The 27,032-nt window shown below is 43.4% G+C and overlaps 1 pseudogene; it reads right to left on the reverse strand.

Moving 5' to 3' along the window:
* Positions 1-1,395: 1,395 nt before the first annotated feature.
* LOC112264145 lies at positions 1,396-15,907 on the reverse strand (annotated as a pseudogene).
* Positions 15,908-27,032: the final 11,125 nt, after the last annotated feature.

The following is a 27,032-nucleotide window of genomic DNA, read 5'->3' on the forward strand; positions in this document are numbered from 1 at the left end:
ATTTGTTTTCTTCAAATGAGCCCCTTACGTTTTTCAAATCTCTACATGTATTTTTTTTTCACTCACATATATTTTCACGCACTATTTGTTATTATCAATGATTGTAATACTATCTACCACTACTACTGATGACGCAACACTGTACTACCACTAGGCTTTTACTACCCTATTCATCATCATCACCACCACTATCATCACCATAAGACTAATAATATATTTTTGTAAAGAATTATGATTTTGAAATGCCTGCAACATGTATTAAACATTACTGTTGCACTATTAAATGTATACCTTTTTTTTGAATGTAATAAATAACACACAACATTAAACAAATAACATGTTTGGACAAGTCATTTGAGAGGTTTTCAAATCAAATTCCTTGAAAATCCTAGGATTGCTATACTAGCACTGACGTAAGATTACGGATTCTGCCCTGTTTATTTGAGCTTACTCTCAAGCAAATAAAAAAACATGAAATCCAAAGAGATCTCTGTTTACTTCCACTGTGCTGCTGTCTGTTCATGAGGATTTTTCTAATGGCTCTATGCTGAGAGGAAATGTCAGGGATCAACTGAAATGTCATTTAGCAGATGAGTTGAGGGGACAATTATTTTACCAATTCTATGCTTTCTAAAAATCAGTTATGTTATATAATTGCTGATATATATAACTTGTAAGTACTGCTACACTCTTGTAAGACTTTTAAAATTATCTTAAATGGTGAAGTTTTAAGCAATCTAAATGCAACTAATCGAACACCTTTGTAATTAGCCTGCATGAGCCTGTGGATATTTTTTTTACCAACTTTTTGTCTTTTTTTCCCTGGGAGGGGTTCAGATCAAAGACAGGAAATTATATTCAAGAAGTACATAGATAAAGAATCGAAAAACAGTACAAAAAAAACATGGAAAAAACACCAAAACACCAAGTTAATAAAATGAAAAGTTGATAATTGGCCTACAGTATCTGTGCCATCTCCCATCACCCCCCTTCTTAGTATGTATGACCCATTCCTATTCCTCCCCCCTACCTACCTACATACCTACCTACCTACCTACCTACCTACCACAGGCTCATGTTGTGGACATATCTATGCATAAAACAAGGCGTCAATCACAAGTTCTCAGTGATTATGATCAAGCAAAAAGAAAGTGACCTGGAAAGGAGACAGACATGTTCATGTTTAATCCATGTAACAGACATACCACACAAGATGGTTGACTCGATGCTTACTTACCTTAATGATGCAGAGGGAAAGAGATGAGAACTAGAACTATAATGACTCATGAGGAGATGTTGTTGTTTGTTTGATTTTTGACATTCGGGAAATACGTATCTCAACTAACATTTCAGTTGAAAACCTCAGCCCTCTAAATAAACAATCTATGATGTCTGTTACACAGGTATTACAGAGAGTGCTTGAATGGCCAGAGAGATATGAGTGCCTTTTCCCACCCTGTCACCATTCAGATACAGCCTCATGCGCACCTTGAATCCGTACCTGGATGTGTAGAATGCTAGAGGAAGCAGAGGACACAAAAAAACGCTGATTCAAACTTGTGCCAGTGTTTCAGTGGACACAAATGTTAATATCGGAGGGAACTTGTCTGTCTGTGTAGTGTTTCAAAGGTGGTACATAAAAAACAATTGTGTTCAAATTAAGCACTCTCTAATGAAGGCCTATTTTATTCCATGTGCATAGAAGACTGTCCCACACCACTGTTTTTTCCGTTTTAGGTGAAATTGAAAGAATACTGTACCAGGAGAGTACAGGTTAGGCCTATTCCAATGGCCAGAGATGGCCTCCTTCATTTTGTAGCTAAGGTCAGACAGCCTTCAGATGAAATTACCGTCATAGGAGACCTCCTGGTGGGCGCAGAGGCTTTCTATCAGGGAGCTGATGACAAGATCTTTCCTGGCCAGTCTGTGCTGCTGCTTTGGCACCGACAGGGCAACAACCAATTCAATTGAACTTTATTAATCCCCACAGGGGCAATTAAGAAGTGCATGCATCAACTATCTTCCCAAATTACAGAAAGGTAGACTAATACAATCAAGAAAGTAACTTTTCTGATGCTCCTAATTTACAGTGGTGGAATTGTAGCCTTAGTATTGCTGCACACACCCACTATTCTTGAAGAAAATGAGAATAATAAAATGCTGGTCTGGCTGAACATTGAGGGGGAAGGGAGAGCATCAAATGTCACATCTTGGTTGGAAAAATGGACTGTTGACAAGAATGAATTTCGCCTTCCTGAAAAATATCCATTTATATCCCGCTTCCGCAAACGTTCCTCTCCTACTCTTAAAGTAGAGAGCCTCTTCTCATGCTCATAGAATAACCCCTAACCCCCCTCCCCACAAAATGAAACAGATTTCATCTTCTTAAGAAGGCATAGTTAGGTTACAAATATCAACATTCTCCACAATAAAGTAGGCTGATACAAACAACAGACATCACACAGAAAACTGTTGATGTCTGTTGTCAGATACATCTATTTGGTCCCCTCTATAATTTGTTTCTCGCCGAGCTTTCTGAAATGGTATTGTTGTCGCAGGTCTTGACATTGCAGTGTAGCTGAATCACCCCCATTATCCTGGTCAGATAACACGTAACTAAATATTATGTTTAGGACCTTTCAATTTCAGCTGACTGTCTGAGATATGTTTGTTTTGAAAATATACAATTACTGCTTCGTTTTGTTTACTGTTCAATAACGTTTTGTTTTGGATTTGAGAGAAATTAGAACAGTGATTTAAGATGACATTTTAAAATATAAAATGACATCCCACTTTTCTGTTAATTAAGCTGACATTTCAACGGCCAGTGAAAAAAAGCAGAGAGACCCTGGTAATGTGTTTTAATAAAAAATGTACACTCAAAACTATTGTTTGCTGGAGATAAAAATCTGTTTCATTTTGTGGGGAGGGGGTTAGGAGTTATTCTATGCACTGTTACATGAGAAGAGGCTCTCTACTATAAGAGTAGGATAGGAACGTTTGTAGAAGCGGGATATAAATGGATATTTTTCAGGAAAGTGAAATACATTCTTGTCAACAGTCCATTTTTCCAACCAAGATGTGACATTTGATGCTCTCCCTTCCCCCTCAATGTTCAGCCAGACCAGCATTTTATTATTCTCAAGACCAGTGAGTGTATAGAGCAATTGTAAGGCTACAATACCACCACTGCAAATTAGGAGCATCAGAAAAGTTACTTTCGGTAATTTGGGAGGATAGTTCACGCATGCACTTCTTAAAGGCCCAGAGCAGTCAAAAAATATATTTCCTGTGTTTTATATATATTTCCACACTATGAGGTTGGAAGAATACTGTGCAAATTATGATAATGCCTTTCGTGTAAGAGCTGTTTGAAAAGACTGTTTTGGTGGGATATAGTTTTGGCCTGCCTGGTGACATCAGGTGGTAAATTAGTTAGTGAAACGTGTGGTGGAGCAGGTGTACCCAAGTGCAGACTCAGACAAGGAGACAGGGACAAGTTTTTATTGAAAAGCAGTAGGAGCAGGGTAAGCAGGTCCGGAGCGGGGGGGGCAGGACTGACGAGATGAGGGACTGGAGACAGTGACCAGAGTCAGAGCGGGCGGAACTGTAGCGGAGAGAAAAGGAGCGTCAGGCTAGGGAAAACTAGGCTCAACAGGATAACAAGATCTATGCAGGAACAGGCTTGAACCGCAGACACAACTGAGCAGAGGCTATGATCTGGCAGCGTGGAAGTGGCAGGGCTGAGTATTTGTAGAGTTCTTGAATATGGAACAGGTTGCAGCTGGTGGGGATCTGCTCTGCCTCCAGCACACCTGTCTCCACTCACACAGAGAGAGAGGGAGGGAGGGAGAGAGCACTGGGAGAGTGGCAGCAGGTTATGGTGACACAGGATGAGAAGTAGAGGGCGTGGCAGGAGCTGATGTAACAAATAGACCAGTAAGAAAGAGGGTTCCAAACCTCTGTCAATAACAGCTAGTTTTCAGTTTTCCCCTCCCCCTCAGACCACTCCGAGACAGTCCTAGCAAAAATTATTTCTTGAGAAATTGCTCTTTGCTAAGAACCATTTTTTGTTTATTTTTGACCATTTTAATTGACAACAATCGCAGTAAGGTACTTAATTGTTTTCCAGAAATTATTTGATATTGAGATTTTTTTTTAATGGTTGCATTGGACCTTTAAGAAGAATAATCAAACTTTTTTTTTTTAAAGTTCACATGATTGAGTTGGAGGCGTGCTTGACCACACAGTCATGGGTGAACAGGGAGTACAGGAGAGGGCTGAGAACGCACCCTTGTGGGGCCCCAGTATTGATGATCAGTTGGGTGGAGATGTTGTTTCCTACCTTCACCACCTGGGGGCGGCCTGTCAGAAAGTCCAGGACCCAATTTCATAGGGCGGGGTCAAGACACAGGGTCTCGAGCTTAATGACGAGTTTGGAGGGTACTATGGTGTTAAATGCTGAGCTGTAATCGATGAACAGCATTCTCACATAGGTATTCCTCTTGTCCAGATGGGTTAGGGCAGTGTGAAGTGTGATGGCGATTGTATCATCTGTGGACCTATTGGGGAAGTAAGCAAATTGGAGTGGGTCTAGGTCAGGTAGGGTGGAGGTGATATGATCTTGACTAGTCTCTCAAAGCACTTCATGATGACGAAAGTGAGTGCTACGGGGCGAGAGTCGTTTAGCTCAGTTATCTTAGCGTTCTTGGGAACAGGAACAATGGTGGCCCTCTTGAAGCATTTGGGAATAGCAGACTGGGATAGGGATTGATTGAATATGTCCGTAAACTCACCAGCCAGCTGGTCTGCGCATGCTTTGAGGATGCGGCTAGGGATGCTGTCTGGGCCGGCAGCCTTGTGAGGGTTAACGTATTTAAATGTGTATACACGGCTGTGATTATAATCGAAGAGAATTCTCTTGGTAGATAATGCGGTCGGCATTTGATCGTAAGAAATTCTAGGTCAGGTGAACAAAAGGACTTGAGTTCCTGTAAGTTGTTATGATCACACCACGACTCGTTAATCGTAAGGCGTACACCCCCGCCCTTCTTCTTACCAGAAAGATGTTTGTTTCTGTCGGCGCGATGCGTGAAAAAAACAGGTGGCTATACCGACTCTGATAACATATCCCGAGTGAGACATATTTCTGTGAAACAGGATGTTACAATCTCTGATGTCTCTCTGGAAGGAAACGCTTGCTCGAATTTGTTGTCAAGAGACTGGACGACTTAAGGAGTACAGTATTACTATTTTAGTGTAGTCAGTAGTCTACACACAGAATGCTTTTGCAATTGCTTCTTACAATACATTTGATACATTTCTTCCCGAATCATGATGCCCTTCCCCTAATGGTTAACCTAACCTTTCTTGAGTCTAAAGTTCTGTGGCTGTCTGCTTCCTTTCGCTGTGGTCCAAAGCTCTCGGCAGCCCCCTGCCCTTCCCAGATCAGTGGTGAAAGGGAATATGGGGCAGCAGTAAACATTGGAGACACTGCTGCTTGAGCTGCGCTGTGGGGACCCAACCAATGTCACACTGACCTCGTCACACTGACCTCGTCCCCAACAAGGTTTTCCACTAGAGATCAATTCAAACTTATTTTGTACAATTCCCAGCGACTGTAGCCCCTGCAGTATAAAACCACAGGAAACCATACACTGGTTATTTATTTCCAGGAGTAAAAAGACTTCATACCAGGGCTGAACATTTGAGAATCTCAGCAAGATTGTCAGTGACAGGACTTGCAACTTAGACGAGGTGGTTAGTTTGACAGCTACTGAGTGCACGGCTGGAAGTTAATTATTTGGGCCTGTCTTACCTGTAGCTCTGAGGGGCACATAGAGCGGCAGCATGTGGGGAACACTGACATGTTGTTTGTACAGGCCTTCTCCAGGTGACAGGCCAAGGCCTTTTGCAGCACCATGTGACCACAGCCAATGTTGCAGGGGATCAGGGCATACTCACACTGCTCCTGGTGCTCCTGAAAGAGGATTCAAAACAATTCAGAAATCACAATAAACTAACCCAAGCTCAGCACAACATTTCAGTGAATCAATCTACTTGGAGGATAAACATCTTGATAGCAGCGCAAAGTCAATATCAGCCATCAGGGGCAATTGTCCTCATTAGTTCTAAAATGTATTCATTATTTTGGTACCAATTTAAAATATTTTGTTCTTAAATTGTCTGAAGGTTTTCTTCAACAGGACTTTTGTTTTAGTGAAAAATTGGGCCCTGACCCTGATCTAATTACAGTGGGTAGGTATTACAATGGTCACATGGTGATAAAAAAAATCAATTTTTTATTGTATCATTCACAAATGTGTAAAACAGTGTCAATACCTCAAAGTCCTTGAGAATACTCCTCCAGGAGCACCCTTGGTTAGCACAATGCATTTTCAACTCCAAGATCTCCTTATTGATGGAAGCATCACTGAATAACTGCAGTAACACATAGGAGAATTAAGATCAACTTTCAGTCCTAAATTCAGTCTCACCATGTTAAATTTTCCTCAGAGGGAAAATGTGTTTTATTTGATTTCTACATATCACACCGGTGCAATCTTCAGTGCTAAACTGGTTTAAATGACAACGTTCTCTGGCTGTCATTGTTGTTAGTTGATACACCTTGAAGTGGAACTTTTAAGCTCTGCTGTGTCTCTACCGCTCAAAAGCAACAAACACACAAAGCCATTTTATCTCTTTAATCATCATAATAATAACAATGAATCATTCAATACAACAGTAGCTTCTTAAAACTGTCAACCAACAATGAACCCACTGTGTAAGTAACAGTCAGAGACAGTCAAGCCTTTGCTTTGTGAGCATACAAGGGAAGATGGACGTAAATATAAAGTAAAACATACTGTTTAACAAGCTTAGTTTCCATTCCACTCTGATGCTCAAAGTATTCGCTGTGGCCAATTAACCCAATTGAATCAAGATATAGGAGTCATCTGTCCTGAAAATAGACTTTTCCAACTGATATTGATATGAATATATTCAAGGCCTATTATTTTAGCACAACAAACCAAAATACTACAAGTCAACAAGTCAGACGGTTATGGGGTGTCTCTTCTGCCTAGGATGTTTGGAGGAGCTGATGCTGAACCCCATTCTGATGCTGAACCTGTCACACCCTGATCTGTTTCACCTGTCTTGTGATTGTCTCCACCCCATCCAGGTGTCGCTTATTATCCCTGGTGTATATATCTCTGTTTCCTGTCTCTCTGTGCCAGTTCGTATGTTTCTCAAGTCAACCAGCGGTTTTCCTGTATTCCTGCTTCTATTCTCGTTTGCTAGTCCTCCCGGTTTTTGACTCTTGCCTGTTTTCTGGACTCCGTACCCACCTACCTGAACATTCTGCCTGCCCTGACCTTGAGCCTGCCTGCCACTCTGTACCTCCTGGACTCTGAACTGATTTTGACCTTTTGCCTGTCCATGACCATTCTCTTGCCTACCCCTTTTGGATTGTTCAATAAATATCAAGACTCAAACCATCTGCCTCCCGTGTCTGAATCTGGGTCTCGCCTTGTGCCCTTATAGAACCACATGCTGACCAACATGGTCTCATTAGAATAAGTTGAAATAATGCTTTTTTACCAATCTAGTTGTCACGTATGCTGATGTATTAGTTATATGTTACCTACTGACATAGCATATCACTTATCATTATAATGACGTATTTGTTATAGGTTACCTGCTTACATAACATATCACTTATCACTAGAATGATGTATTGGTGAGACACGTCTCAGCCATAGAAATACAATATTGACTTGAATGGGAATATCCGTTCTAGCCGTTCTCTTTCTATGGTCTCAGGGCCTCAGCAATGGACTAATTCACGTTGGACAAATATCAACACGTGGCATGTTGTCAACTCTACAGACATTCTAATTACACCAGTCCATTCAAGCATCTTTTCACATTCAATTTCTTTCTTAAACCTTATATCCCCTGAGCGGAGTCTCACCAGAGCAATGAAAAAGTTCAGGTTACTGCAATTCTCTGGTGAGTTCAATTGTATGACCTTTCTGCTAAAATCCAAATACAGGCTCTGATCATGTCTCCTGTTTTGGGGAGCTAAATAGTATGCAATACAGTGCATACGGAAAATATTCAGACCCCTTGACTTTTTCTACATTTTGTTACTTTACAGCCTTATTCTAAAATTGATTAAATAAAACATTTTCCTCATCAATCTACACACAATACCACATCATAACAAAGCAAAAACAGGTTTTTATAAATGTTTGCAAATGTATTACAAATAAAAAACAGAAATAACTTTTTTACATAAGTATTCAGAACCTTTGCTATGAGACTGGAAATTGAGCTCTGGTGGATCCTGTTTCCATTGATCACCCTTGAGATGTTTCTACAACTTGATTGGAGTCCACCTGTGGTAAATTCAATTGATTGGACAAGATTTGGAAAGGCTGTCTATTTAAGGTCCCACAGTTGACAGTGCATGTCAAAGCAAAAACCAAGCCATGAGTCGAAGGCAGATCTGGGGAAGGGTACCAAAAGATTTCTGCTGCATTGAAGGTCCCCAAAAACACAGTGGCCTCCATTAGTCTTAAATGGAAGAATTTTGGAAACACCAAGACTCTTCCTAGAGCTGGCCGCCCAGCCAAACTCAGCAATCTGGGGGGGGGGGGCCTTGGTCAGGGAGGTGACCAAGAACCAGATGGTCACTCTGACAGAGCTCCAGAGTTCCTCAGTGGAGATGGGAGAACCTTCCAGAAGGACAACATCTCTGCAGCACTCCACCAGGCCTTTATGGTAGATTGGTCAGACGGAAGCAACTTCTCAGTAAAAGGCACAACAGCCCGCTTTGAGTTTGGCAAAAGGCACCTAAAGGACTCTCAGACCATGAGAAACAAAATACTCTGGTCTGATGAAACCAAGATTGAACTCTTTGGCCTGAATACCAAGTGTCACATCTGTAGGAAACCTGGCACCATCCCTATTTTTCAGCAGCATTGACTGGGAGACTAGTCAGGAACGAGAGAAAGATGACCGGAGCAAAGTACAGAGAGATCTTGATGAAAACTTGCTTCAGAGTGCTCAGGACCTCAGACTGTGTCACGAATCCCGTCGAAGATGGTGCCTCTTCCTGTTTGGTCGGCGCTCGGTGGTCGTCGTCGCCGGCCTATTAGCTGCCATCGATTCCCTTTCCTTTTGTTTCTGTTTATTGGGTTTAATTGGGTACACCTGTTTTGAGTCATGCTCCCTAGTGTTGGCATGTCCATGTCTCCACTGTCGTTGGAATAAATAGATTCACGTACGATATTACCTGCTCTCTGCGTTTGACTCCTCCACCGCACCATTTATAGAAGTCGTAACAGACTGGGGCGAAGGTTCACCTTCCAACAGGACAACGACCCTAAGCACACAGCCAAGACAATGCAAGGGTGGCTTCGGGACAAGTTTATGAATGTCCTTGAGTGGCCCAGCCAGAGCCCGGACTTGCTTTGTCATTACGGGGTATTGTGTGTGGATTGATGAGGGGGAAAAACTATTTAATCAATTTTAGAATAAGGCTGTAACGTAACAAACTGTGGGAAAAGTGAATGGGTCTGAATACTTTACGAATGCACTGTAACTCAATCAGTGTTATCTGGATCATTTATTCTATCCAGCTAAAATATTTACATGTATTTTGCGTAGGAACACAAGTGCTCGAATGACAGAAGTATTGAGTAAAGGGGAATGCTTTGGATAACACTAGAAGCACCACTATTATAGAGCCTCTATTTGATTTGGTACCTACCGTAGGAATACATTGAATCTTGCCTCCCAATGTTAGAGCAGTGCCCTTCCCACTTCATGCTCATTCACACAGCACCTTGGTGTCTGTGTCATGCAAATTAGTCAAATAATGAAAAGCGGAAATGATATTCACACATTTATGTAAACATACAGGGACATGGGGAATTCTTTAAGAGCGGTTTCATTTTTGATTCAATTCATCCCATGTCATTGGTGTTGTTTTTTACAGGAAATTCCACTTATTGAGGCTGCAGTATTACATCGAGACTGAAAAGGTCACTGTAGCCTACATTTCAAATGGTCTTATAAAAGGATATCCTTTGTGTTGTTAAAGCAGGTCTTTCACCAAAGCTATCTACCTGTGTGCCATAAAAACAGTTTTCCATTTCTCAACTTCATAGAGGCCTGCCATATCATTCCATCCTATCCACTTGTACTATACAAGCATATATACAAAGTGCAGTAATACTATACATACATTGTCTGATGTCAGTATGCTTGTTTCACTCTCTGAGCTCGGATCCTCTTCTTTGCACATTTCGCAAATGTTCCTAAACAACAGCAATGAACATGTGGGATTTGATTTAAATACAATAAACACAAATATGTTAACCTAAAATTGTAATATCTTAACCTTTAAAAACGTAAGGGGAAGGCAAAAAAGGCAAATGTAGGCTATATTACATACAAAGACCTCGCAAGAGTGTGATATGAGGAAATGGTTCACTTTGGTTATGAATGAAGATGTTTCACAAAACTTAGAATATAAACAATTGGAATTCCTTAACCTCACTAACCAATGAAAACAAGCGAGGCAGTAGCGGTGGCTGCACAAAGTCTGACGTGCCTCCTTCAGTACGTTATTACAGTTGCTGCACAGGTACTTCTGCTGGGGTACATCATCGCAAATACTTTGAGGAAATCCAGAAGGAAACTCATTTTCACCTGGGGCAGATGAATCACTAGAAGTTGTCCTCTGGTTTTAAACTAGACTCCATCTACAAATCACCAAGTTGTTTTAAGATTGTAATTGTCACTATTCTCTCCCACTATATGACACGTCCATTAAATAGTGTCAACCTTTATCATTTTGAAGAGAGAAAAATTCAGTGGGTTTCCCCCCTACGGTAACCCGGGAAACATGTTAAAACCAAAAACCCCATGTGTGGTGCCAAGCAAAAATGTACTTTACAGTGAGTACGCATGGTGTTCAAATGAGGGGTAAAACATTTCCAGGAGCCAGTTTTCGCAATGCTGTTGTCTCTCCCTTTCTCTCTCACACATACACACACAAACATTTATTGCAGTTTATTTTTCTGAATGTGTGAGGCAGGTTCAATTGCCTCAACTACAGTCACTTCCGCCAAATAGGAAAGTCCCTTTGCCATAATTTTCACACATCCTGCCTGTCATCTAGCACAGAACACCACGTTTGTGATAGAGGCCCATTATTTACATGACAGGTGTGTGAGTATTGTTGCTGTTACTGTCAGTAAAAATGTGTTGTACAGAAGAACTCATCAAATGATCACAACAATGAGCACATTACCAAAACATGTCAACTTTTCATACATTTGTGGAGGTTACTGTTACAAAACACCAAAAAGTGTGCCTAATGACATTCTGCAATTGTCATAGATTAGGGCTACATTAATTGATGCGTCTTGCTGTCAAATTGACTTTTTTCTTTAGCCTGAAAAGTCGAGACATGGAATTGGGGCTGAAACAAACTGTCCCAGAAAAATGGCATGGTCATCCTAATACACACAGTCAATTTACTAGACTACAATGTGTATTGCCATTAACTTCAAATAGGCCCAACAGTAGCCAGTGCTGTATTCTAGTGTGGTAAAAAAAAATTGTGTCTAAACTCCGATTGCCGGTCGTGGTGATAAAAAAAACGCTCCCTATACTTTCAATGTATTTGTCTGAAAAAGATGGCTAAACTGTGTTTACTTGTGTTTACCCTCCACTAGGCATACACCACTGCCGAGGCAATTTTACACACATAAACATAAGCAGGCTTCAGATAAAGCTGCTTATGCCGCGTTCAAAATAACTAGGAACTCATAAATTGCAGAGTTCTGACTTCAGTGCATTCTAGACAACTGGAACTCGGAAAATATCGAGCTCTGACTGGAAAAATAGTTTGAATTATCATCCAACTTGGAATTTTGGAATTTGGAAACTCAGGCATCTTTCTAGAACCACGACATTCCGATCTGAAGATCACTGGCGTCATGATTTGACTTTGTTTTTTTCCCTAATTTCCCAGTTGTCTTGAAAGCGCCATTAAGATATCACAACGTTAGCAATTATATTCTGTCATCACACAATCACCATTTAGAAACAGAGAAAATGTATTGATAAAGGCATTGTAAACAGTAAAATTCACTTGGAGTCTTCACAGATCATGTGTCATAAAACACAATGTTTCTTTCCTTACATGAATGACATTTATGGCTATTATTTGTCATTATTAGGCATTTAACAAGTGTATTAGAACATTGACCTTAAACTCTGTAGGAATCCTGGATCTTTGAGATCTCAGAAAAAACGCGCTGTACATGTAACTGTGAAAACAGTTCTCAAGGGCACACAAATCCAAAATAATGTAGCCCTAATCTATTGCAAAATCTAACCTCAACTACTTATAGCCTACTTGTTGGATGGCTAGTGATATTGTCGACCATCATCAGCTGATCCAGGAAAGAAAATAAATAAACATTTATATAAGATAATAAAGCTAAATACATGGTCTACTTCTTGTGGCCACGGACGGCACGGAGAACACCAATGATAACACCACAAATGGCGAAAATGATGATTTACAAAGGAACATCTATGCGTTTGTTAAGGGAGCTCAACTGAGGCCGAAATGTAGCACTACTGAGTGGACAGAGCTGCTCTACAGAATTTATACCAATTATGAACAGGGGTAGTTTGTAGAAATTTGGAAACTTTTACTGTCATATTTACCACTGTAAAACGTATTTACCACTGCATATTAAAGAAATAGGAGAATGGTGAAATTAGCATTGTTGTCAGAGTCCGACCGAGGATGGCTCCCCTTCCCGGTCGGGTGGCGCTCGGTGGTCGTAGTCACCGGCCTATTAGCTGCCACTGATTGTCTTTCCTCCCCCTCCTTGTATGTTTATTGTTAGCACCTGTTAGTGAGTCATTAGTTGGGCTTTATTAGACAGCCGGTCCGCCCGCCCGTCTTTGTGCGGGATTAATCATTGTGACCTTCGTGTAGGTAGTAGAGGAACGTGTTTGTTCCTGGTCGTGTATTTTCTGCTGTACTGTTTTCGTCCCCCGTGTTTGGGGCATTTGATTTTGAGCACCCAGTGTTGCGTGAGTGCATTAAAAGAGCACAGTATTGCACTCTCTGTTTCCTGCGCCTGACTCCACACCCACGACACCCGGAGCGTTACAGAATCCTGCACCCTTTTGAATGGAGTCAGCAGGAGCAGCGGCCAACCCTCTCCCATCGATGGAGGAACGGGTTCTCCACCACAACACCGTCCTCCATCGGATCGGAGATGGATCAAATGATGGAGAGAATGGACCTATGGGAGAGGAGTGGTCTCCTCTCTCCACCTTCGGCACCCTCTGATGCTCCCGAGGGCTTATGATGGAGCGGCGGCGGGGTGCCAGGGGTTTTTACTCCAACTGGAGCTATACCTGGCCACCGTCAGACCCACTCCCTTGGGAGCGGAGAGGGTGAGTGTCCTCATCTCCTGCCTCACGGGTCGTGCTCTGGAGTGGGCGAACGCAGTCTGGAATGGCCCGGACTTAGCGAAGGAGCACTACCCAGAGTTTTCCAGCCGCTTCCGTGCCGTGTTTGATCACCCTCCAGAGGGCCGAGCGGCGGGAGAACGACTATTTCATCTCAGGCAGGATCTGGGTGGAACGACAGGGCCCTTATTGACCACTACAGGTGTAGTCTCTGGGAGGACGTCTGCAGGGAGATAGTGTGTCGGGACACCGCTCTTTCCCTGAATGAGCTAATCGATATGTCTATCCGATTGGACAATCTACTGGCTGCCCGCGGGCGTTCGGAGAGGGTCCTGTGTGTTCCACCCCCCAGCCCCCCCGCTCCCATTCCGATGGAGTTGGGAGGGGCCGTGCCGAGGGGTACTGGAGGAGGAGGCCTCCCCTGCACCAGCTGTGGTCGGAGAGGACACACGGCTGATCGGTGCTGGGGGGGTCCGTCTGGGAGTAGAGATGGCAGGTGGAACGCTTCTCGATCACCCTAGGTGAGTCAGCATCAAACTCACCCAGAACCCTCTGTTGGCCACATGTTTGTCTTAACTTTTTTCCCTCATCCCAGCATAGGGCGCAAGTCGATTCAGTTGCTGCTGGGAACTTGGATGGATCGCGGACTCGCCCTTAAGTTAGGGGTTCCGCTGGTGCCGATAGATTCTCCCTTTCCCATGCACTCCCTAGATTGCCGGCCATTAGGGTCAGGGATGGTCAGGGAGACCACGGTTCCAAGGGACATGGTGACACAGGGGAATCATAGGGAGCGTATCAGTCTTTACATTATTGATTCGCCTGCGTTTCCAGTGGTGCTAGGGCTTCCCTGGCTGGCCCGGCACAATCCTAAAATTTCGTGGAGACAGGGGGTTCTCCAGGGGTGGTCAGAGGAGTGTTCTGGAAGGTGTTTGAGAGTTTCCATCGGTGCCACGTCGGTGGAAAGTTCAGACCAGGGTTCCACGGTGTGCATTCCCCCCGAGTATGCCGATTTGGCAATCGCTTTCAGTAAAGGGAAAGCAACTAAATTACCACCTTATCGACCGGGAAGGGATTGTACGATAGATCTCCAGGTAAACGCTGTGCTTCCCAAGAGTCACGTGTAGCCATTGTCCCAGGAGGAGACGTTGGCGATGGAGAGATATGTCACGGAGTCGCTGGGACAGGGGTACATTCGGCCCTCCATCTAACCCGTCTCCTCGAGTTTCTTTTTTGTGAAGAAAAAGGAGGGAGGTTTGCGTCCGTGTATTGATTATAGAGGTCTAAACGCCATCACAGTGGGGTATAGTTACCCACTACCTCTCATCGATAGCGGTGGAATCATTTCACGGAGCGCAGTTCTTCACAAAACTGGATCACAGGAGCGCGTATAGTCTGGTGCGTATTCGGAAGGGAGACGAGTGGAAAACCGCATTTAGTACCACATCGGGCCACTATGAGTACCTCGTCATGCCGTATGGGTTAAAGAATGCTCCAGCCGTTTTCCAATCCTTTGTAGACGAGATTCTCAGGGACCTGTGCGGGCAGGGAGTGGTTGTTTATATCGATGACATTCTGATCTACTCGGCCACTCGCACCGCGCATGCATCTCTGGTACGCAAGGTGCTTGGTAGACTGCTGGAGCATGATCTATATGTCATGGCAGAGAAATGCGTGTTCTCTAAACGAGCTGTCTCCTTCTTGGGTTATCACATTTCCACCTCAGGGGTGGTGATGGAGTGTGACCGCATTAGGGCCGTGCGTAATTGGCCGACTCCGACCACGGTAAAAGAGGTGCAGCGGTTTTTGGGTCTTGCCAACTACTACCGGAGGTTTATCCAGGGGTTTGGCCAGGTAGCGGCTCCCATTACCGCACTGCTGAAGGGGGCCCAGAGCGGTTACAGTGGTCAGCAGAGGCGGACGGAGCTGTTCATGGATGCACCCGTGTTGGCGCATCCAGACCCCTCTCTAGCATTCATAGTGGAGGTGGACGCCTCCGAGGCTGGGGTGAGTGCCGTGCTATCACAGCGCTCGGGTGCGCCACCAAAACTCCGCCCCTGCGCTTTCTTCTCAAGGAAGCTCAGCCCAGCGGAGTGTAACTATGATGTGGGGGACCGGGAGTTGCTAGCGGTGGTCAGAGCTCTGAAGGTGTGGAGACACTGGCTTGAGGGGGCTAAGCACTCCTTTCTCATCTGGACCGACCACTCGGAGACTGAACCAACGTCAGGCAAGGTGGGCCATGTTCTTCACCCGGTTCCGGTTTACATTGGCTTATAGACCGGGCTGACGCACTGTCCCGCCTTTACGACACGGAGGATAGGTCCACCGAACCTACTCCCATCCTTCCCGCCTCGAGGCTGGTAGCATCAGTGGTATGGGAGTTGGACTCGGACATCGAGCGGGCATTACGGGCGGAACCCGCGCCTCCTCAGTGTCCGGCGGGGCGTAAGTACGTGCCGTTTGGTGTTCGGGACCAACTGATTTGGTGGGCTCCCGTCCTACCCTCCTCTGGTCACCCTGGGGTGACGAGGACAGTGGGGAGCCTTCGGGGGAGGTATTGGTGGCCCACTTTGGCTAGGGACGTTGAGGTTTATGTCCCCTCCTGTTCAGTGTGCGCCCAGAGTAAGGCTCCTAGGCAGATTCCTAGAGGGAAGTTACAACCCTCCCCATTCCACAACGACCATGGTCGCATCTATCCGTAGATTTCCTGACCAATCTTCCGTCTCAGGGGAACACCACGGTTCTGGTGATTGTGGATCGGTTCTCTAAGTCCTGCCGTCTCCTCCCGTTGCCTGGTATCCCTACAGCCCTACAGACTGCAGAGGCATTATTCACCCACGTCTTTCGGCACTATGGGGTGCTGGAGGACATAGTTTCTGATCGGGGCCCCCAATTCACGTCCCGAGTATGGAGGGCGTTCATGGAGCGGCTCTGGTGCGGAACGAAGAGCCCGCTCATCCCGGCGGATCCGCCAGCATCGGGGGTGGCTCTGGTGCGGGACGAAGAACCCGCTCATCCCATGGATGCAGCAATGGACCTGGGCTGAACACTGTGCCTGGACTGGACCTCGGTATCAAGGAAGGCTCCTGCCATGGAGCGGGACTGGACACCAGATCTGGTCTGGACATCAGTGCAGAGGAAGGCTCCTGCCATAGAGCAGGACTGGACGCCGTATCTGGACTGAGCACTGGCACAGGAGAAGGCTCCGGCCTTGGAGCTGGACCGGATGCCGTGCCTGGACTGGGCATTGATGCAGGGAAAGGCTCCCACCATGGAGCGGGACTGGACGCTGTGCCTGTACTGGGCACCAACGCAGAAGAAGACTCTGGCCTTGGAGCTGGACTGGACGCCGTGCTTAGACTGGGCATCAGCGCAGGGGAAGGCTCCGGCCATGAAGCTGGAGGTTCCCGACCGACGACGGTCGCAGGAGGTTCCGGACCGTTGACCTTCTCAGGAGGTTCCGGACCGTGGACCATCTCAGGAGGCTCCGGGCTGTGGACCGTCGTTCGAGGTTCCGGACTGTGAAATGTCGCCTGAAGCTCTGGACTGTGAAACGTCGCCAGAAGCTCTGGACTGTGAACCGTCACCGGATGCCCAGTCCGGGGCCCATAACGAGGGTGCCCAGTCCGGGGACCGCAGCGAGGGTGCCCAGTCCAGGGCCCGCAACGAGGGTGCCCAGTCCGGGGACCGCAGAGTGGGTCCCCAGTCCGGGGTCGGCGGCGAGGGTCCCCACACGCGCCACCAAAGTGGGGTGAGCGGGGTCTACGTCCCGCAACAGAGCCGCCACCGCAGATAGATGCCCACCCGGACCCTCCCCTATAGATTCAGGTTTTGCGGCCGCACCTTTGGGGGGGTGCATTCTATGTTTTGTTTTCTATGTTTCTTTATTTCTATGTTTTGGCCAGGTAATGTTCTCAATCAGGGACAGCTGTCTATCATTGTCTCTGATTGGGAATAATACTCAGGTAGCCCTTTTTCCCTCCTTTCTGTGTGGGTAGTTGACTTTGTTTGAGGCATTATTGCCGAAGTTAAGCTTCACTGTCGGTTATTTGTTTTCCTGGCTACATTTTCTATAAATAAAAGGAATATGTACTGAGCATACACACGGCACTTTGGTCCACTTCTTACGACGCCCGTGACAGTATTACTGGTCAGCCAATATGCTAGATGTAGTTTGAAGAGAGCAGAATTGGAGAGACTTGCACTTTCTCTTCAGCTATTTTTAATAGCCTACCTTTTTGGAGTATTCAGACGGAAAAATATGGGTGATCAATATTTAGGCCCTTCAGGCTATAACATAATCATAGGCCTATTTTAGGAAGTACATTTCCTTGGAAAGATAACTGCCCCGTGCTTCTCCGCCATCGCATTGGCTATAGCCTACTCTATTGAATTGAGACCACATGCCCACCTGATCTCACAGGTATGGGTACTGAACTTGAAGCAGCAAGAATGATGACAGCGACATGTGCTACGTTTTGCATAGGCCTATAGGATATAGCCTAACTTCTAGAAGGATTTATAAAATATTGATTGTTATATCATAATAATGATAATTAGATTATTATTTTCAATTATGTTCTAGCCTAGTGGTTAGAGCATTGGACTAGTAACCGAAAGGTTGCTAGATCAAATCCCCGAGCTGACAAGGTACAAAATCTCTCGTTCTGCCACTGAACAAGGCACTGTTCCTAGGCCATCATTGAAAATAAGAATTTGTTCTTTAACTGACTTGCCAAGTTAAATAAAGAGAAAAAAAAACATCTAATCTGGATTTTTCTTTGATGTCTCTGGGGAGATACATATAGCTAGTCAGCTAGCTAGGTGGCCATTGGCTAGGCCATCAAAAGCTAGATAAAGGAATCTGCCATTGAACTGTATTAGGGCAACATTTTGGAGTGACAGTGGAATCAACCAATCAAATTTAGACTTGTACAAAAATTTATGGAAACTTCTGCCTTCTTGAAGGCCAACAAGTCACTGCACAATAGTGAGGAATAGTTTTTCCATGGTCTAGATAGCTTTTGTTGTCAGCTAGTTTGCAGCAGGTGTTATCAAAAAGGATGTTGTTGCAAATTTCTTATCTTCTCCCTTTTCAAGAATAACTTTCATCAAGAAGTTAAGTTTCAAATTATCATCATCTGGTGAGTGGACCTGTGTTTTATTGCAGCGCGCTTGCTGTGAGACATCTCTTTGAAAATAATTTGTGTGTGGAACTTACAGCATTTTAGCAACATGAAATATTTTGAAAATCTGTTCATATACACCCCCAGGAACAATATGACACTTAAACAAAAATCTTGACAAGCAACCACTTAGATTTGGTCGTTTTCATGTTTTCATAAATTATTAGAATGTTTGGGAATTACGTATACTAAGGCATTTGTGAAAATTGGGGTATGCAGGTATGTGTGAGACTTCTTTAATTAGGGGTCAAAAATGCCTCTGAAGAGCTTGTCATCACCAAACAAAATAGCTGACCTTTCTCTGACTTTAACCCCGAGCTTAACAACGCTTGTTGTGCCACTTGTCCATTTTATCAAACAGAAATTCCTCCCAAAACAGCAAAACTTACCCTCCCCACCCCTCTTGTGCTGCTTTACATATTACTTGGACACCTCCCTAAAAAGGAGAGATTTCTAGAACTGACCATTTGTGACAGCGACTTTGTATGCAGTTTAGCCAACAAGCACATTTGATTCCTTGGAAGTTGTGTGAATGTTTTTTAAAGCTACAATATGTAACATTTTGGGCGATCCGACCAAATTCAAATAGAAATGTGAGTTAGATTTCACTGATTGAAAACAAGTCTATAAAACAGTAGATATTTTCCATCTGTTACATATGGTTTTGTACACCAGCTTCAAACAGCTGAAAATACAATATTTTTGGTTAATGAAACGATATTTCACAACGGTTTAGATGGTACAATGAATCTCAACAGAATGACTGCTTATTTGGTCACAAACTGGAACGAGGAAAACTATTCGAATTTTAGCAACCAGCTAATGGCGGAGCATTTCTGCATAGTATATCTTTAAACGTTTTCTTTTTCTCCCCAATTTCGTGGTATCCAATTGTTATTAATTACTATCTTGTTTCATCGCTACAACTCCCGTACGGGCTCGGGAGAGACGAAGGTCCTGTGTCCTCCGAAACAAAACCCAACCAAGCCGCACTGCTTCTTTACACAGCGCGCATCCAACCCGGAAGCCAGCCGCACCAATGTGTCGGAGGAAACACCGTGCACCTGGCGACCTTGGTTAGCGTGCACTGCGCCCGGCCCACCGGCTGCGACAGAGCCTGGGCGCAAACCCAGAGTCTCTGTTGGCACAGCTAGCGCTGCAGTACAGTGCTCTAGACCACTGCACCACCCGGGAGGCAGAAGTGAACATTTAGCCTGTTCTGGGAACGTTTATCAGTAGGTTACAGGGAGGTTCTGAGAACATTTTACTCCGGTTCTTTGAAAGTTTTCCTGGGAGGTTAATTAACACTCAATGGAAGTGATAGGTTTTTAAGGTTTTTGAATAACTTTCTTTTTTGAACTCCAAGCACAGATAGGACACATGGAAATTAATTTCCCTCGACATTAATCATGGGAACACATGTATTTTTTGTGACACAGCATCAGTGAGATTTTAACCTATAATCTACCATTCCCTATCCATGGAATTAGTCCATTGTTTACCACGATGGAGATAGCGCGCCATGTTTTTTTTCTGCACACAAAGCTGTTCATTTTAGTCTATTCAAACAGACCCCATTTCAAAAGGGAAAAAGCACTCATTAAGATCTGGTGGCCAATTTTTGTGTGCAGCCAACACACCTGAACACGCTTAACAAGATGGAGGATGGAGGGTTTTGATGATACTGAGAATGGAAAGTATATGCTTTTAAATAACATTCTCTGAACGTTTAGTTCTTGGGGTTTTTACGGAAGGTTTTTGAATATTCTCTGACCAATTTGAGAACATGACTATAAATACAACCATGAGGAAATCTGCGTTATGGGAAATACTGAAATTCCCACAGAAGAATGTTGTTAACGTTCTCCGAACTATTTGAGAACATTCCCAATGTCAAACCAGTTGGAGAACGTTCCTAGAATATAACCAACATTTTATTAAATGTAACCATGTTTGATCTTTTAGGAAATGTTAGGTTAAAGTAATGAAATACCAAGAAAATATTGTTTATTTGTCAAGTACCTTTGAAATGTTGAATGTTCCAAAGCCAAACATCTATCCTGCAACATTCCTAGAAAATTGTGGGAAGGTTGTTTGCAAAATAACCATATGACAACCACACTCTCACCAAGCTTTAATTAGAGCTACCCTTCTACTTTTTTCAATTTCCGCCTGAAGACATACCCAAATCTAACTGCCTGTAGCTCTGGCTCAGAAGCAAGGAAATGCATACCATTAGAAAGAAAACACTCTAAAGTTTGTGTAAATGTGAATTGAATGTAGGAGAATATAACACAATAGATCTGGTTTAGATAATACAATGAAAAAAAACATACGTTTTTTATTTTTTATTGTTGTATCATCAACTTTAAAATGAACAAGATAAAACAAACAATTTCAGTGAAAAATATGAGGGCAACAGTACTTGTGCAAAGTTTCAGAATGATAACTTCCAAAATGAGTGTGCTACATGACATTTATCATGAAGTCACCCAGGTGTCCCACACAAGTAGCCCAAATGTACCCAAGTGGCCAAATTGGTGAAGGTACACATTTTGAAACAAATAACTACCCCCCAAAAATGGAGAAAAAACTATGGAAAAAAATATATACATTTACAAAATAACATGGGTAACTATTTACACACTTTCAATATTTGGAAGACCCTCAGTCCTCTATCAAATCAAATGTATTTATATAGCCCTTCGTACATCAGCTAATATCTCAAAGTGCTGTACAGAAACCCAGCCTAAAACCCCAAACAGCAAGCAATACAGGTGTAGAAGCACGGTGGCTAGGAAAAACTCCCTAGAAAGGCCAAAGCCTAGGAAGAAACCTAGAGAGGAACCAGTCTATGAGTGGTGGCCAGTCCTCTTCTGGCTGTGCCGAGTGGAGATTTTAACAGAACATGGCCAAGATGTTCAAACGTTCATAGATGACCAGCAGGGTCAAATAATAATAATCCCAGTAGATGTAGAGGATGCAACAGGACAGAACCTCAAGAGTAAATATGAACAGTTTAGGGTTCCATAGCCGCAGGCTGAACAGTTGAAACTGGAACAGCAGCAAAGCCAGGTGGACTGGGGACAGCAAGGAGTCATCATGCCAGGTAGTCCTGACGCATGGTCCTAGGGCTCAGTTCCTCCGAGAGAGAGAAAGAAAGACAGAATTAGAGAGAGCATACTTAAATTCACACAGGACACCGGATAAGACAGGAGAATACTCCAGATATAACAAACTGACCCTAGCCACCCGACACAAACTACTGCAGCATAAATACTGGAGGCTTAGACAGGAAGGGTCAGGAGACACTGTGGCCCCATCCGATGATACCCCCGGACAGGGCCAAACAGGAAGGATATAACCCCACCCACTTTGCCAAAGCACAGCCCCCACACCACTAGAGGGATATCTTCAACCACCAACTTACCATCCTGAGACAAGGCCGAGTATAGCCCACAAAAATCTCCGCCTCGGCACAATCCAAGGGGGAGGCGCCAACCCAGACAGGAAGATCCCATCAGTGACTCAACCCACTCAAGTGACGCACTCCTCCTAGGGACAGCATGAAAGAGCACCAGTAAGCCAGTGACTCAGCCCCTGTAATAGGGTTAGAGGCAGGGAATCCCAGTGGAAAGAGGGGAACTGGCCAGGCAGAGACAGCAAGGGCGGTTCATTGCTCCAGAGCCTTTCCGTTCACCTTCACACTCCTGGGCCAGACTACACTCAATCATATGACCCACTGAAGAGATGAGTCTTCAGTAAAGACTTAAAGGTTGAGACCGAGTTTGCGTCTCTCACAGGCAGACCATTCCATAAAAATGGAGCGCTATAGGAGAAAGCCCTGCCTCCAGCTGTTTGCTTAGAAATTCTAAGGACAATTAGGAGGCCTGCATCTTGTGACCGTAGCGTACGTGTAGGTATGTACGGCAGGACCAAATCAGAGAGATAGGTAGGAGCAAGCCCATGTAATGTTTTGTAGGTTAGCAGTAAAACCTTGAAATCAGCCCTTGCCTTGACAGGAAGCCAGTGTAGGGAGGCTAGCACTGGAGTAATATGATCAAATTTTGGAGTTCTAGTCAGGATTCTAGCAGCCGTATTTAGCACTAACTGAAGTTTATTTAGTGCTTTATCCGGGTAGCCGGAAAGTAGAGCATTGCAGTAGTCTAACCTAAAAGTAACAAAAGATTAATGGATTATGGATTATGATGGATTAATTTTTCTGCATCATTTTTGGACAGAAAGTTTGATTTTTGCAATGTTATGTAGATGGAAAAAAGCTGGCCTTGAAACATTTTTGATATGTTCGTCAAAAGAGAGATCAGGGTCCAGAGTAACGCCGAGGTCCTTCACAGTTTTATTTGAGACGACTGTACAACCATTCATTTTAATTGTCAGATTCAACAGAAGATCTCTTTGTTTCTTGGAACCTAGAACAAGCATCTCTGTTTTGTCTGAGTTTAAAAGTAGAAAGTTTGCAGCCATCCACTTCCTTATGTCTGAAACACAGGCTTCTAGATAGGGCAATTTTGGTTCTTCACCATGTTTCATTGAAATGTACAGCTGTGTGTCATCTGCATAGCAGTGAAAGTTAACATTATGTTTTCGAATGACATCCCCAAGAGCTAAAATATATTGTGAAAACAATAGTGGTCCTAAAACGGAACCTTGAGGTACACCGAAATTTACAGTTGATTTGTCAGAGGACAACCATTCACAGAGACAAACTGATATCTTTCCGACAGATAAGATCTAAACCAGGCCAGAACTTGTCCGTGTAGACCAATTTGGGTTTCCAATCTCTCCAAAAGAATGTGGTGATCGATGGTATCAAAAGCAGCACTAAGGTCTAGGACCATGAGGACAGATGCAGAGCCTTGGTCTGATGCCATTAAAAGTTAATTTACCACCTTCACAAGTGCAGTCTCAGTGCTATGATGGGGTCTAAAACCAGACTGAAGCATTTCGTATACATTGTTTGTCTTCAGGAAGGCAGTGAGTTGCTGCGCAACAGCCTTTTCTAAAATTTTTGAGAGGAATGGAAGATTCGATATAGGCCGATAGTTTTTTAAAGATTTTCTGGGTCAAGGTTTGGCTTTTTCAAGAGAGGCTTTATTACTGCCACTTTTAGTGAGTTTGGTACACATCCGGTGGATAGAGAGCCGTTTATTATGTTCAACATAGGAGGGCCAAGCACAGGAAGCAGCTCTTTCAGTAGTTTAGTTGGAATAGGGTCCAGTATGCAGCTTGAAGGTTTAGAGGCCATGATTATTTTCATCATTGTGTCAAGATATAGTACTAAAACACTTGAGTGTCTCTCTTGATCCTAGGTCCTGGCAGAGTTGTGCAGACTCAGGACATCTGAGCTTTGAAGGAATACGCAGATTTAAAGAGGAGTCCGTAATTTGCTTTCTAATAATCATGATCTTTTCCTCAAAGAAGTTCATGAATTTATTACTGCTGAAGTGAAAGCCATCCCCACTTGGGGAATGCTGCTTTTTAGTTAGCTTTGCGACAGTATCAAAAATAAATTTAGGATTGTTCTTATTTTCCTCCATTTAGTTTAGAAAAATAGGATGATCGAGCAGCAGTGAGGGCTCTTCGATACTGCGCAGTACTGTCTTTCCAAGCTAGTCGGGAGACTTCCAGTTTGGTGTGGCGCCATTTCCATTCCAATTTTCTGGAAGCTTGCTTCAGAGCTCGGGTATTTTCTGTATACCAGGGAGCTAGTTTCTTATGAGAAATGTTTTTAGTTTTTAGCAGTGCAACTGCATCTAGGGTATTGCGCAAGATTAAATTGAGTTCCTCAGTTAGGTGGTTAACTGATTTTTGTCCTCTGACGTCCTTGGGTAGGCAGAGGGAGTCTGGAAGGGCATCAAGGAATCTTTGTGTTGTCTGTGAATTCATAGCACGACTTTTGATGCTCCTTGGTTGGGGTCTGAGCAGATTATTTGTTGCAATCAATAGAAAATCAATTGCAAATCAATTGAATCATCTGTGCAAACCTCTCGCATTTGGCACTCCAGGCAGAGTAGAGCAAACTAGAGCTCAAGTATTTGAAATATTTCCAATAGTATTTGAACCCATGTAACCCATGTCTGCTGAGGAACAGAACAGCAGGAACGCAGCCTTCTTATGGGGTAATGATGACAGTGGCTCAACACAATGATATTATTTAATCCACATCGCTCTCCATTTCCTCTTGTATTCCTCACATAACAGCCCTGTGCTGTCAATGTCATTGTCAAGTACATCACCAAATGAGTATATTGCTGCAATATGGTGGGATAATTAGAGTGCTTGGCTGGACAGGGCACACACAGATGAGGACTCTGTTAATGCATCAGCTACTTGTTTCCCAGTGCCATAAAGGCCTGCTGTGAATTGCATGATGATGCTTGGATGTTATAGGCTATTCCATTCAACCGTTGAATTCTTAATCGTTAGCTGCCTCATGGACAAACGTGTTTTGAATAGAGCAATAGATAATATGCTTGTTTCAGCAAGACCATTCTAAATATTTGAAACACATTTTTTAGACCACAATTTATTTAACCCCCACCTGAGGACGTCGGGCCCTCATACCACCCTCATGGAGTCTGTTTCTGACTGTTTGAATAGACACATGCACATTTGTGGCCTGCTGGAGGTCATTTTGCACGGCTCTGGAAGTGCTCCTCTTGCTCCTCCTTGCACAAAGGCGGAGGTAGCGGTCCTGCTGCTGGGTTGTTGCCCTCCTATGGCCTCCTCCACATCTCCTGATGTACTGGCCTGTCTCCTGGTAGCGCCTCCATGCTCTGGACACTACGCTGACAGACACAGCAAACCTTCTTGCCACAACTCGCATTGATGTACCATCCTGGATGAGCTGCACTACCTGAGCCACTTGTGTGGGTTGTAGACTCCGTCTCATGCTACCACTAGAGTGAAAGCACCGCCAGCATTCAAAAGTGACCAAAACATCAGCCAGGAAGCATAGGAACTGAGAAGTGGTCTGTGGTCACCACCTGCAGAACCACTCCTTTATTGGGGGTGTCTTGCTAATTGCCTATAATTTCCACCTGTTGTCTATTCCATTTGCACAACAGCATGGGACATTTATTGTCAATCAGTGTTGCTTCCTAAGTGGACAGTTTGATTTCACTGAAGTGTGATTAACTTGGAGTTACATTGTGTTGTTTCAGTGTTCACTTTATTTTTTTGAGCAGTGTATATATATATATATATATATATATATATATATATATATATATATATATATATATATACACATACACACACACACAATGTATTCTTGGCTGATCTATTCAATTAGCCTTGTTCTAGTCTCCCTGACCGGTGAAGAGTAATTAAAAAGGCATAGATGTGTCGACTGGAGTCAGATAATCAAAAATAGGGATGACAGAAATAGTTCTGACGCACCAAGGGAGACTCATTTAGAAAATGTAAGTGTTTAATACATTTTGTGGAGAACATTTAAACACAGTATAAGGATTCAAGAAAAAGCAATGGACATCACCATATTCAGGGAAATAGCACAATCAGGAGAGTTGGCTTAGATTGAAAACATCCAGAGGTAATAGTCATTGCAGCATAGACTGTTTACAAATGTCTGCCTGGTCTCATTCCTTTCCATTCAACACAAAACATTTATGCATTTAACATTTATATAACAGTTTTTCAATCCTTTGGTACATTTTTCACAAGTGTGTGATACATTTTCACAACTCTCAGTACAAAGCTAAAAATAGATCATCAAAAAGGCAGTTGTTACAAAACTAAGCACATTTTTAACTGACTAAGTGCAACACACATCAGTCACTTTTTCACCAAACTTAATCAGTGTTTCATCTAGATATACACGTTTCACATTGCAATACATGTTCATATAAAGTAATTTGCCTTTCACAATGCAATTCTCACATTATTTTTTATATGATTTTTGTTTGTTCTGATATTTCTCAAATGTCTTCCTTTTTGTATTACGCCTGCATTGTTTTGCATTGCTAGGTATTACTGCATTGTGTATTGATAGGTATTACTGCATTGTTGTGTATTGCTAGGTATTACTGCAGTGTTGGAGCTAGAAACACAAGTATTTATATGCGGCGGCACCTGCGATAACATCTGCAAATCTGTGTACGCGACCAATAAACTTAGATTTGATACTTTTCATTTGTTTAAATGCATTTGACTATTAATTCATCTAACTTATCCTAACTGATAATCACTAAACCATTTGGTAAACCTATAGATTTTAAACGGGTTTGTCGACTAATAAGATGGAGAACATAATGCAAGTGTATGTCTGTGAATTAGAAACAAAGTATATGT

Source organism: Oncorhynchus tshawytscha, linkage group LG12 (assembly GCF_018296145.1).
Source record: "Oncorhynchus tshawytscha isolate Ot180627B linkage group LG12, Otsh_v2.0, whole genome shotgun sequence".
In the NCBI taxonomy this organism is placed as follows: Eukaryota; Metazoa; Chordata; class Actinopteri; order Salmoniformes; family Salmonidae; genus Oncorhynchus; species Oncorhynchus tshawytscha.